Source organism: Micrasema longulum, unplaced genomic scaffold (assembly GCF_059751315.1).
Source record: "Micrasema longulum isolate JH-2025_06_02 unplaced genomic scaffold, ASM5975131v1 h1tg002082l, whole genome shotgun sequence".
Classification (NCBI taxonomy): Eukaryota; Metazoa; Arthropoda; class Insecta; order Trichoptera; family Brachycentridae; genus Micrasema; species Micrasema longulum.
Genome location: NW_028279249.1, coordinates 81718 through 93102, shown reverse-complemented (window position 1 = coordinate 93102; position 11385 = coordinate 81718).

Sequence of the window (11385 nt, the reverse complement as noted above, 5' to 3'; positions counted from 1 at the left end):
ACGCATTTAGGGCGGAATGTTTCTAGAAGGTTCTAACCTTTTTCATTAACTGCTAAGTTAGGATTACCTTCTTGAAGCTGGTCTACTTTTGCGCTGTTTTTAAAAGATTCTACCTTAGCAAAGATAATGAGAAAAAAATCTTCACCGTAAAAGAAACATCTTGAATAAAGAAAAGAAGTCGCATATATTTATTTATATTCTTATTTTATATAATAATTTTAATTTTATTTATGAACAAACACATCAATCGGCCCAACTTGCGTGTAGGCATTTTCAATTCACCTATTTTATTTTATTCTCTTAGTTATGATAAAAATTTGTATCTAAATTATATACATATACATACACACGCATAAATGTATGCATACATTTACACGCACGTACTTATTTTATTTTATTTATTTATAAACCCTTACGGATTACATTCATTATACAAAATCTTTTTTCTTTAGGACTTAGTAGTTTAGTTTCGACTTTTCTTGTCTCGTTTTAGAATTTTGTATTTGATATTATTCTGATATTCTCGTATTGTGTCCATGTTTATTACAGTTTCTATCAAGTTTTAATTTTTTGTCTACAATTACATCAGAGACTAATTTATTTATTTATTTGATGGACTTATGCTGTTCATTCTAACGATGGTAAATACAATTTCTTATAATAAATACAGGCACTAGTAAAATAAAATACAACTAAATAAAATAAAAACTAGGACAAAAAATATTTAAAAAATACTACCTTAAGACAAGATCCTGTCTTCCTTAGTGATTTTTTAAATTTATAAAGACTTACACCAAAAAAGTCCAGATCTTGTCTCGAGTTTTCAAAACGATACAATCGGGACATTGGTGCATGCAAACCATAGTTTGTGCTGTGTTGATCGAGGAACAGCACATTATTATTTCTCAACCGGCGGATTGGAACATTGAATGCCACTTGTTCCAGTAACGATGGTACATTAAGCCATTCAGTAAATTAAACATAAATATGGAGTCAATGTTATTTCTACGTTTTTTTATGAATACGTTTTAAGGGTTGAAACTAGTTGAAAGAGTTCAGCTATCTGAATTTGTTGCAACAGAGAGGGAAAACATTTTTGAGAAGAAAATATGGAAGTTTAGGAGTTTTCGGAGCTAATGAATTGGCTAGTTTACACACTGTTTAACATTCATTATTCTGCCTATGTTTTAACATCCACCTTTCCTCAACTCTTCCATCTGTTGACTTTTGTGAAGTAAAAGAGCCGAAACCTTTATCATGTGGGTAAGATTCATCTAAATAATTCTCTAGGAAGGAAATCCAACCAGTCTGTAAACATTTGGACATACTCAAAACATTGTTGAGTTCAGTTATATTTAATTGCTTGAAAAATTCTTTAGTTGCTTTTTGATAAGGGAAGTCATATCCTAACTTAAATACATTTTTTGTTGTCTTTGAAGTCTGTTCATGTTATTTTGATGCCCTGTTCCCAATAGTAGTTGCATATAACATATTTCGCATAACACCACAGTTATTAGGTCTCCTGACTTGTAGTACAAAAAAAAAAAAAAATTTAAAAGTTTTTACCCGGGATTATTAATTAGGTAGATTTTTTTTTTCTTTGTTTCAATTCATATCGAACGATATCTTTTTTAGAATAAAAAGAAGCCTGTCTCAATTGCCGGGCCTACAACTATCGCTTAGAAAAAAATCCACGATTATTTATTCTATGACGACGTAAATTCATTATTCTGTTTCAACATCATTCATTCTTCCACTATGAATTTTCCCAAAGGAAGTGAGATGTTTTTTTCTGGATAAAAAGTAGCTTCTGTCATTTTTTAGCTCTTTGGCTATTTTCATTTAAAAAATCATGTCAACCAGTCCCTCCGTTGTGACGTGAGAGGAAAATTCATTTTTCCACTAACAACTTTCCCGACAGTGTGATATTTTTTCGGGGCGAAAAGTAGCCGATTTCTATTACCATACTTAATACATATTTTTGGTAATACAAAACCATCATACGTGAAACGTGTATTACGGTATGTTTTCAATTGTTCTAAAATGATATGAAGTCACAGAAATCCTCGAAATGGCACAGTTTTAAGTTTTAGTACAGGAGAACTGTATCACTTCTTCGTTTGTTAATATCGGCTAGTACAATTTTCTTAACTATAGAGTACTTTATACCCTGGATCATTTTATAATTAGTAGTTGAATTTCCCCACGATTTTTTGCCATATCTAATACTTGATTCTACTTAGGAAAAATAAATGATTTTTAAATTAGTTTTGGACAAAATAAAAGATAACCTATCAAAAGTACTCACAAGTCCGCAATTTTTTTTTTAAAGGAACCAACTAAGCCTCTATTTCGAAGCTTGTCAGCAGGTAGGATAGAGAGGATTTGGAAGGAGGTAATGAAAAATACACCACAACACCGTGACCAATTGAGAAAAAATCTTTCTTGGATTTTTTTCTTGCTACTGGCGGGAATCGAACCCGCGACGCCAGTTTCACAGTTGGCCGTCTAACCAACTGCGTCACGGTGCCTGTCAAATTAAAATATTTGACAATCCCATTTAAAATTACTATATTTATAAATACCTCAATACTTGTATTCCTCTATTAATGCTTTATGTATGTAGATTTAAAAAAAAATAACTTAAAAATATATTTTAAAAAGTTGGCAATTACTCGTGTTAGAAATACCACCATGTAAACAATTTATGCAATGAGCAATAATATAAGCAAAACATATTTTTCTGCATGTGGAGATTTAATGGACAAGCATTTTTTTTTTCATTTATAATAAGATGAGCCCACTTCAACAATTTATTAAAATCATTGTGCATTTTATTTTGAAATTCTAAAGGGTTTTTATTTAAAATGACTAGTGTGCTTTCACCTGCAAATATGAAATTCTTTACTTCATTGTAAACATAACAAATTATTGACACATAAATTATATACAGTTAAGGACCCAGAATGGATCCTTGAGGCACCCTTGATAAACATTCCCTTGCCCTTGCTGAACTTAACGTTTTCTTAATTTTTATGCTCATTTTCCTCGTCCTTAAATAATAAGAAAATGAAGTAAATAAATATCCCCTTCTAGCAGTTGACTCTAATATACTCGTACATATTGAACCTCAATCGTGGAAAGTGAACACGCCAACCACTACACAACGAGATAGATTTATCTAAACTCCATTTCCTATTTCAGGATTTTTATCGGAGAGTAGCCATCCAGTCTAAAACACACGTTTTAGGTTCTAGCTTTATTATATGGACACAAAAATATTTATATTAAATAATCATAATCTAATATTTATTTTTGGGTCAATGGTTCAGAGGTCTTCATTAATCAATAATACAGATTCAATTTTTTTTATAATAAATTGCCAAACAAAAACTATATTTGAATCGGGTTGTGGTCCTGTGGCTAGTATCTCGGACTCACGTATCTAATGTCTGTGGTTCGAATCCCACTCTACCCCAACTTGATTCCCATTTTTTAGTAGTGAGTTATTTACAACTCGTTAAAAGTAAGCACTCAAAATAAAATATTTGGGTTAATCATAAAAACGCAAATATGTATTTTTTATTGAAAATATATAATTAATTTAAAAAATACATTTTCTTTATCTTTAAAAATACGTCTTTAAAATGCTTCAAGATAAGGTATTTATCATTGTATGATTAATTCATGTTTATGAATTACCTTTACGTAATTCATGAAAAGAGATTTATAAGAGGTAAATTATATTTTAAAAATCCTTTTTCCTCTCCTGAACTGTATTTTCTTGACAACAATCTTCTCATAGTGCTCTTTTTTTTCTATTATTTTATTTTATTTATTTATCAACGATAATACACATCGTTATCTTTTATTTCATTTTTTTTTTACAAAAAACTAAAATTCCATCAAGTCACATTCTATGATTTGTTTGTGGAGATTTAAATTTATACAAGCTTATATAATTTTACCTTAATGTATAAAAACAATGAACTTACAGATATAATTAACAGCCAAAAAAATCAGCAATGTACGAACAAATAACTTTTTTTTAATACAAGAAAGAAAATACATATTTTTATACATAGACTAGTTTAAAATTTATTCATATATCGCACCTTTAGGACGAAAACGATTTATCTAAAAAATGCATAAAATGAGTAAGGATCATTAAACAACTTCAATGAACATAATATCCTTCTGCCTTAAAAAAACGCAACATCGGGTGGGATAGGACAAAACCGTCACATCGGTATCTTTATTACTCAAAGAATTTAGATTCCGTGTCAGTACTTTAGGTGTTATGTTTACATTGCTGCGTAAAGGATACAACGCAGACAAACATATAGTAACCGAAAGCCAGTTGAGTCGATTTTAATCTGATTCAATTGGCATGTTTATTTTTATTTTTTTAATATTAAAACGACCAATTTAGCTTAGTGTTTGTTTTGTTCTGACTTACCGATAATCTTAGTGACTTATTTAAGTTAATGCCATTTTATTATTTAAATTATCGATAATCTTATTGACTTACTAACGTTTATGTCATTTCGTTAATAAATAAAAACATGTGTTTGGTGAACTGATTTGACCGAATAAAAACAAGTGATTATCTTATTTATCAAAGAGCTTTAGTTCGTTTTTTTTCAATCTAATAATGACTCAATAAATAAATGTCTTGTTTAAACTTAAAATAATCTATTTTTACAATGTTTTTTTTTCATAAAGTCATAGCTGAAAGCCTTCGGTATAATTATTTACTCGAAATTTGGTGCTTACTTTTATTAAATTACAAAACAATCGACGAAATACTACAAGGCGTCACAATTTAATTTTTTTTTTTCAATTTTCCAAAAAGCAGATTTTTAGAGTTGAGTCGTTTTCATCTTAAAGGTGCGATATTAACTTCAGATCGAGTAGCCACTTTCTTATTTTGCTCTTGTTACACGATGAGTTAAATTTGAAATTTTTTGTCTATAAATTAAAAATTCTTGGTACAAAATAGTTAAGAGTTCTGCTACCATACATACCATATATTATTGGTCCGATTTTTGGTGAGGGAAATTTTAAAATAATTTCTGTTAATTTTTTTTTCAAAATGATGGAAAGCCACAGAAATCCTCGTATTTTGTACAGGATAAGTTTATTACCTATTTATCTGTAGATCCTCTTAACTTCGCACGAATTCTCTTAACTGCAGAGTACTGTTGACCCTGGATCATTTTAATATTAGTTTTAGTTACGATTCTACGAAGGAAAATTATTATTTTATTATATTTCACTACTTCTTCTTAATATGTAACATCTACTACTTTTATATTTTTATTTAAACTTGACGTTTATATGCACTACTTCTTGTACATATAAAATAAAAAACATGTTTATACAGTAAAATTGTAAAAGTTAATATTTACTCATAAGATTACGACATAATTTACTTGAAATAATTTCTGGATTTTGGATCCACTCAGATCCCTAGAGTCTATTTAAGACCAAAATTTCATCACAAAACTATACATATAAAGATTATACTTAAATTCGAGGATTATATGTTTGAACTGAAATTTCTTACGTGAGGGTACGTTTTTAACATTGAAAGTTACTCTTTTGCTACAAAAGATACCGCTAGTTTTCTCTACACTTTCATTATCTATAGTGGGCCAACACGCATATGAAATGTAATATTTAAACGAAGCGTAAGAGTATATAGAAAACCAAACAAAAAATATTATTTGTCCATAATATGGAATTCCAAAATGATGAATTTTCATGATCATCATTGTTCCCTCATAATTGCATAGGGCATCCGTAAACCAAATGTAGCGTATTTCGATTTTGTGTTACATTATGGTTTGGTGATCAGCTTACACTTCAGGTATCAGTACAGGAGCAATAAAATATTTATTTATTTATTAATAAAATCATACAGTCTATATAAAACAAGGTACAAAAGAACAATAAAAAAAAGTAAAACCAATTACAGATTTCACACTAATGAATGCAGGAGGAGAGGGGAAAAATAATTTAATTCTAAAAAAGTAAAAATAAAAATATTACATAAAAAGTTCATAAAAAGGAGAAGACATTGTAAAGCTACTCTACTTTCCTCCCTCTTTCTCTGCTTCCATGAACATTTCAATTTAATTGTAAAAAATCACAACCAACAATAAATTATTCGATGCAGGTAGTAGATGTAGGTAAGTATAAATTAAGAGTTGAAATCAAATGTTTAAAATTAAAAGTTAAAGTTAAAATTAAAATGAAAAATTTAAATTAAAATTAAGTTAAAAGTTTAAATTAAAAGTTAAAATTAAGAATTAAAATTAAAAAGTTAAAATTGAAAGACAAAGTTAAAAATCAAATTAAAAGTTAAAAGTCAAGCAGGAGATAAATTTAAAATGTCTTTAACTGATCTGATAAAAATATGGTATTTACAATGCTGTTTAACAACCTTTTAAATCAATAATTCACATCCGCCCTGCCAGAAATAAAACCCAGGAACTTAAGAATAGTAGGCAAATGAGCTAACCACTTATCGATGAGGCGGACTTCCTTTGATTTTTTTTTCTAAGATTTTTATTTGAGAATAGCCATTGAGTTGAAAACACACGTCCACGATTATGTTTTTTTTTTACACACAGAACTGTATTTTTCACCGTATTAACACAGAGGATAAATTTTATATAGTATTAAAGTCACAAATCACTTAACACGCTGACAGATTAATGCTCTATAAATCCCTAGTTTTTCATTTTCATTTCATTTCATTTATTTATTTAGATATTTAGAACATTACAGAAAAAAGACGCAATTCATTCTTAATACAATAATAGATTACAAATTACAGTAGAAAGTTATGATATTAAAATAATATAACAAAATGTAAAAAGAAAAATTTAAAGTTAGAAAGTGTTTTTCTAAGGGAAGGCCCACAGTCATGAAATATGTCAACATCCGAGGCGATGCGGTTAAGTAGCACGATTGCTCTACCAACCGGCATAACCATTGGCAGCTTGGTTCTGCATTGTGGTAGGTAAAACAATTGATTCTGTCTTTGTCGAAGATAGTTATCAGGTACGAACAGACCTACATCCATCAGAATTTCTGAGTTATGTATGCGACCACCGATCACCTGGAAAAAGTGAACACCCAAATGAACGTCCTTCCTCCTCCATAATGACTGATAGCCTAGCATCCCCAGTAAAAAGTCGGTTGGGAAGAGCCAAGGATTATATCCACACTCTTTTAGCTACAGATAGCGCAGAAATTTTTTCTGCACTCTCTCCACCATCAAAGAGTATCGAGTCTCATGTGGCGACCAAATAATGGAACTTAACTCCAAATGACTTCTTACCAAGGAATTATACAATGTCCTCATAATCTGAGTGTAAGAAAAGATCTTTGCATTTCTAAGAACAAAACCGAGCATTTTAAGGGAGTCATTACATAGATGAACTATATGAAGATTAAAAGATAACTGAGCATCAAACAACACCCCGAGATCTCTGGACGTTGAAGCCCTTTCAAGCCTCACTCCGTCCATGAGATAACGATAGTATATTGTTTTGGATGCTCTTGTGTATGTCATTAAGAAACATTTGGAAACATTGAAGAATAATTTGTTTTGTTTGCTCCATTGAATTATATTTTGAATGTCACACTGAAGTTCAATACAATCTGAAGAAGTCAGTATTTCAAAAAAAATTTTAGATCGTCAGCGAATAAGAGAAAATTACAAAATGTTATGACTTTACCAATATCATTTATAAAGATTATAAATAACATTGGTCCCAAATTAGATCCTTGAGGAACTCCTGAAGAGGTATTAAATGTTTCAGATTGATACAGTCCATATGACACATATTGCTTACGATCTGTAAAATACTTTGTGAATAGCTTCAGAAGAATGTCACAGCTTCATCTCTGTTGAAAGAATATCTGATAGCAATAAGGTTGGTTTATATTTGGTAAGGATATTTTTGTTTAATATTAACATATTATTATTCAATGAATGTTCAAATGTTTTCAGACTGGCTAGATTTCCTCCCTGGGGAGTTATTAAGGTTTAACCTTGTTGAAACAGAGAAGAAAAACATTTTTCAGAAGGGCATATGGAAGTCTAGGCATTTACAGGGCATATGACCTGTCATTGGCTGCTTTAAGTGGCTTTTTTACACACTGTATAACAATTATCATTCTGCCTTTGTTTCAACATTCACATTTGCTCAACTCTTTCATCTGTCGACTTTTGTGAAGTAATACTACGGATCAATCGGAAATAAATTATAAGCAAATAATATGCATTTCTTATTTTCTCCAAATAACAGTAGCCAAGCATTTCCAGTATGGAGTCTGACGGGTACAACTCGGACAATATTAAGTAAAGATACCATTGAATTATGTTCTGCTAAAAACAGCCAAATAGTTTTCGTACATAAACTGTAATAATCACCTTTTCAGAATGGTGTCTATCTCAAAAACGGCATTTCTCAATTTGCAGAAAAGACCTACAAAACTAGTCAAATCTTACGGTACTTTAAAAATCAATAAAACTGGTCAAATACATAATTACGTTCTTGTTTGTTACATAAAAAAACCAATGTATTTAATGTTGATATTTTTTTAAAGTCAAACACATTTCAACTGTTGTGTAGATTCAATTATTCACCCTTTTCACAAAAGTGCCATTATCTCAGTTTCACTTTTCTTTGACTGGCTGCTTTCTACATTACTACGTTCATTTTAACCCTCTCTTTACAAATAAGTAACAAATAATAAATGCATACTGCAAATAAATCCTATTTTTGTAATGTCAGCATATGTTTATTTGGTTTTTCTTTTATTATTCTTTTCTTTTATTTTTCTTTTCTTTTCTATTCATTGTTATTATTTAATAATTAAAAAAAGGAATGGCTCACGCTCAGACGCTGTAGTCTTTGTGGGCATTTTTCCAATTCATGTTAAATTTAATTTTATGATGTATTTTTCTAAAGTGTATTTTTCTAATTATATTTCTATGTAAATAATATATGTATGGAAAAAAAACCAATAAAAAAAAAGTTTAAATTAAAAAAAATTAAAGTTAAATAGTGAAATAATTGACACGTCAAATATTTAACGATTATCGGTAATTATTTACTTAAATGGATAAGTTATATAAAACATGAAAGGGAGAAACATAAATCGGAGTTAGACTTCGCTTTGAATATTTAATAAAAATTTTAAAATTCTCGTTGTAACGTTTTTCAGAATACTGAGTATGTAATAATATATAATATAGTATAATGTAGGAGTATGCTTCAGGCTACGCGTTTAACGTATGTAAGGCACATTATTACAGATCACGTGGCAATATCTTACAGCCCTTACGTACTTAATCTTAGCAGTGGGTTGCTAAAGCATTTTATACCTAACCGCTGCCGTATAATACGTCCGAAAGAAATTCCTTTAATGTTCTGTTTACTTCGCCATTTTTGCGGTGCGTTAATAAAAAACACGTTCACTTTCAAAGGTGAATTAGATTTTGATTTCTGTGAATATTTTTTTAATGGATGCGTACTATTTCACAAAAGTTGTAGAGATGTAAATCAGTGTTAGATTTATCTCAATTTAATATTATTTTTTTGCAGTTTTTTACAATTAGGTCAATTACATAGAGCTCCTTCGGCAGCTGTTCTTGTTCGGCAACGACAATTTTTCCGTGTATTGGGCAACGCCTAAGAGACTCATGTTTTCAGATGCGGTGTGTGATATTATATGTGGTGTATAAGCCACGAGATCTTAGCCAGATTCAAATTATTATTCGAAACCTTCCTAGTGTGAAATATTTCCATACGATTTACATTGAATTCTTTGTTATTTGTATGTAAGATATTAATGCAGATGTAGGATTTGTACGATAGTGTTATTTGTGTTTTTACAAAGACGATCTTGGCAAGTGTGTCTCGAAATAGTTATTATGATTCGTTGTAGACATTCATTTCAATATGCCAATATATCTTCTTGCCCATACTGATCATCGTGGTTTCGGATGTGACAGGGTTTAAAGAACATCCTGTATAATGTGTTGAAGCAAGGGGATTTCTACTAAACCCACATAATGTACATACTCGAACACACTCTTTCTTCATCTTACTAAGAAAGTTTTGTCTAGAACTCTTTCTAGTTTTATTTGCAACCAAGTTCCAATAATGTCAAACAAATACAAATCTTTACTGATGTATACTCGGTGGTATGAAACTGTTGTTTATTTGTTTATTTATTTATTTTATTTACATAAACGCCCAAAGGGCTTTTACAAGTATGGTACATAGATAAAACATATAAACTAAGAAATAAAATACTGCATTTGGTACATTCAAATACATATTCCTTCACACTTGAATAATAAGTTCGAATATAAAGATGATGTACATAAAAAGATGAACATAAATATTGTGAAATATTAAAATAAATCAATAAACCTAATAACAAAAACTTAAACGTCTTTTTATTTACTATTTTCTTCTCTTTTTTTGGAGAGTTACAGTGAAAACATTTACTAGATGTGTAAAAGTGGATATGTATAGAATTTTTTAAAAAAACATCTTCCATTAAAAAAAAAATTTTTAAAAAATAAAAAAATTTACTCCTTCTTGGAACAGTTGGTTTGATCAACAATATTTTGAGTTGGTCCATATGTCTGCAGACGTAGACTGGATTCCACTCCACAGGAAGTTAATTAGCTCTGTAAATGCCTTGACTTCCATATTTCGTTCTTTGAAATACTCTCCATCTCTGTTGTCATATTATGTTAATCTTAATTATTCTCTTCGAGTTGAAATCCAGACTTTATCAACAAACATTTAGACAAACTCAACATTGCAGTGTATTGTTGACCGTATTGCGCTCAAAATCACACACAGCTTTTGTATCGCAATAAATTCTTGTTATTTACAACTGTTAGTTATAATTTCAAGGTGTAGATTCTCAAAGCTCTTAAAGATTTCTAATTGAGATAAATCTTCGAAGGTTTCGTCTCTGGAATAATAATTGTAACGACTTTCCCCTTTATTTCTGAGTTTGACCAGACAAATTCTTTGATTATAACATTTAATGAAGCCTGTATTATTTCGAGAACAAAGCTTCGCCCTAAGGCTACTCATAATGGAAGTATTAAATCTCTAGACCTCATTAATTTTGGAACAAACAACTTTATCGCGTTGGCATTTGATATATTTTTAACCCTTTTCTCATTAATTAAGAAATTAATTGTGCAGCGTTTGCTTTGAAATTTTGAAAAACGTTGTTTGATATTTTTATTGAAAACAGCTAAGCGTTTCTAAGTAATATTTTAAAACAAGCTGACGGACTGAAATATTTTCAGAGTTTATTCATCCTAACGATGAA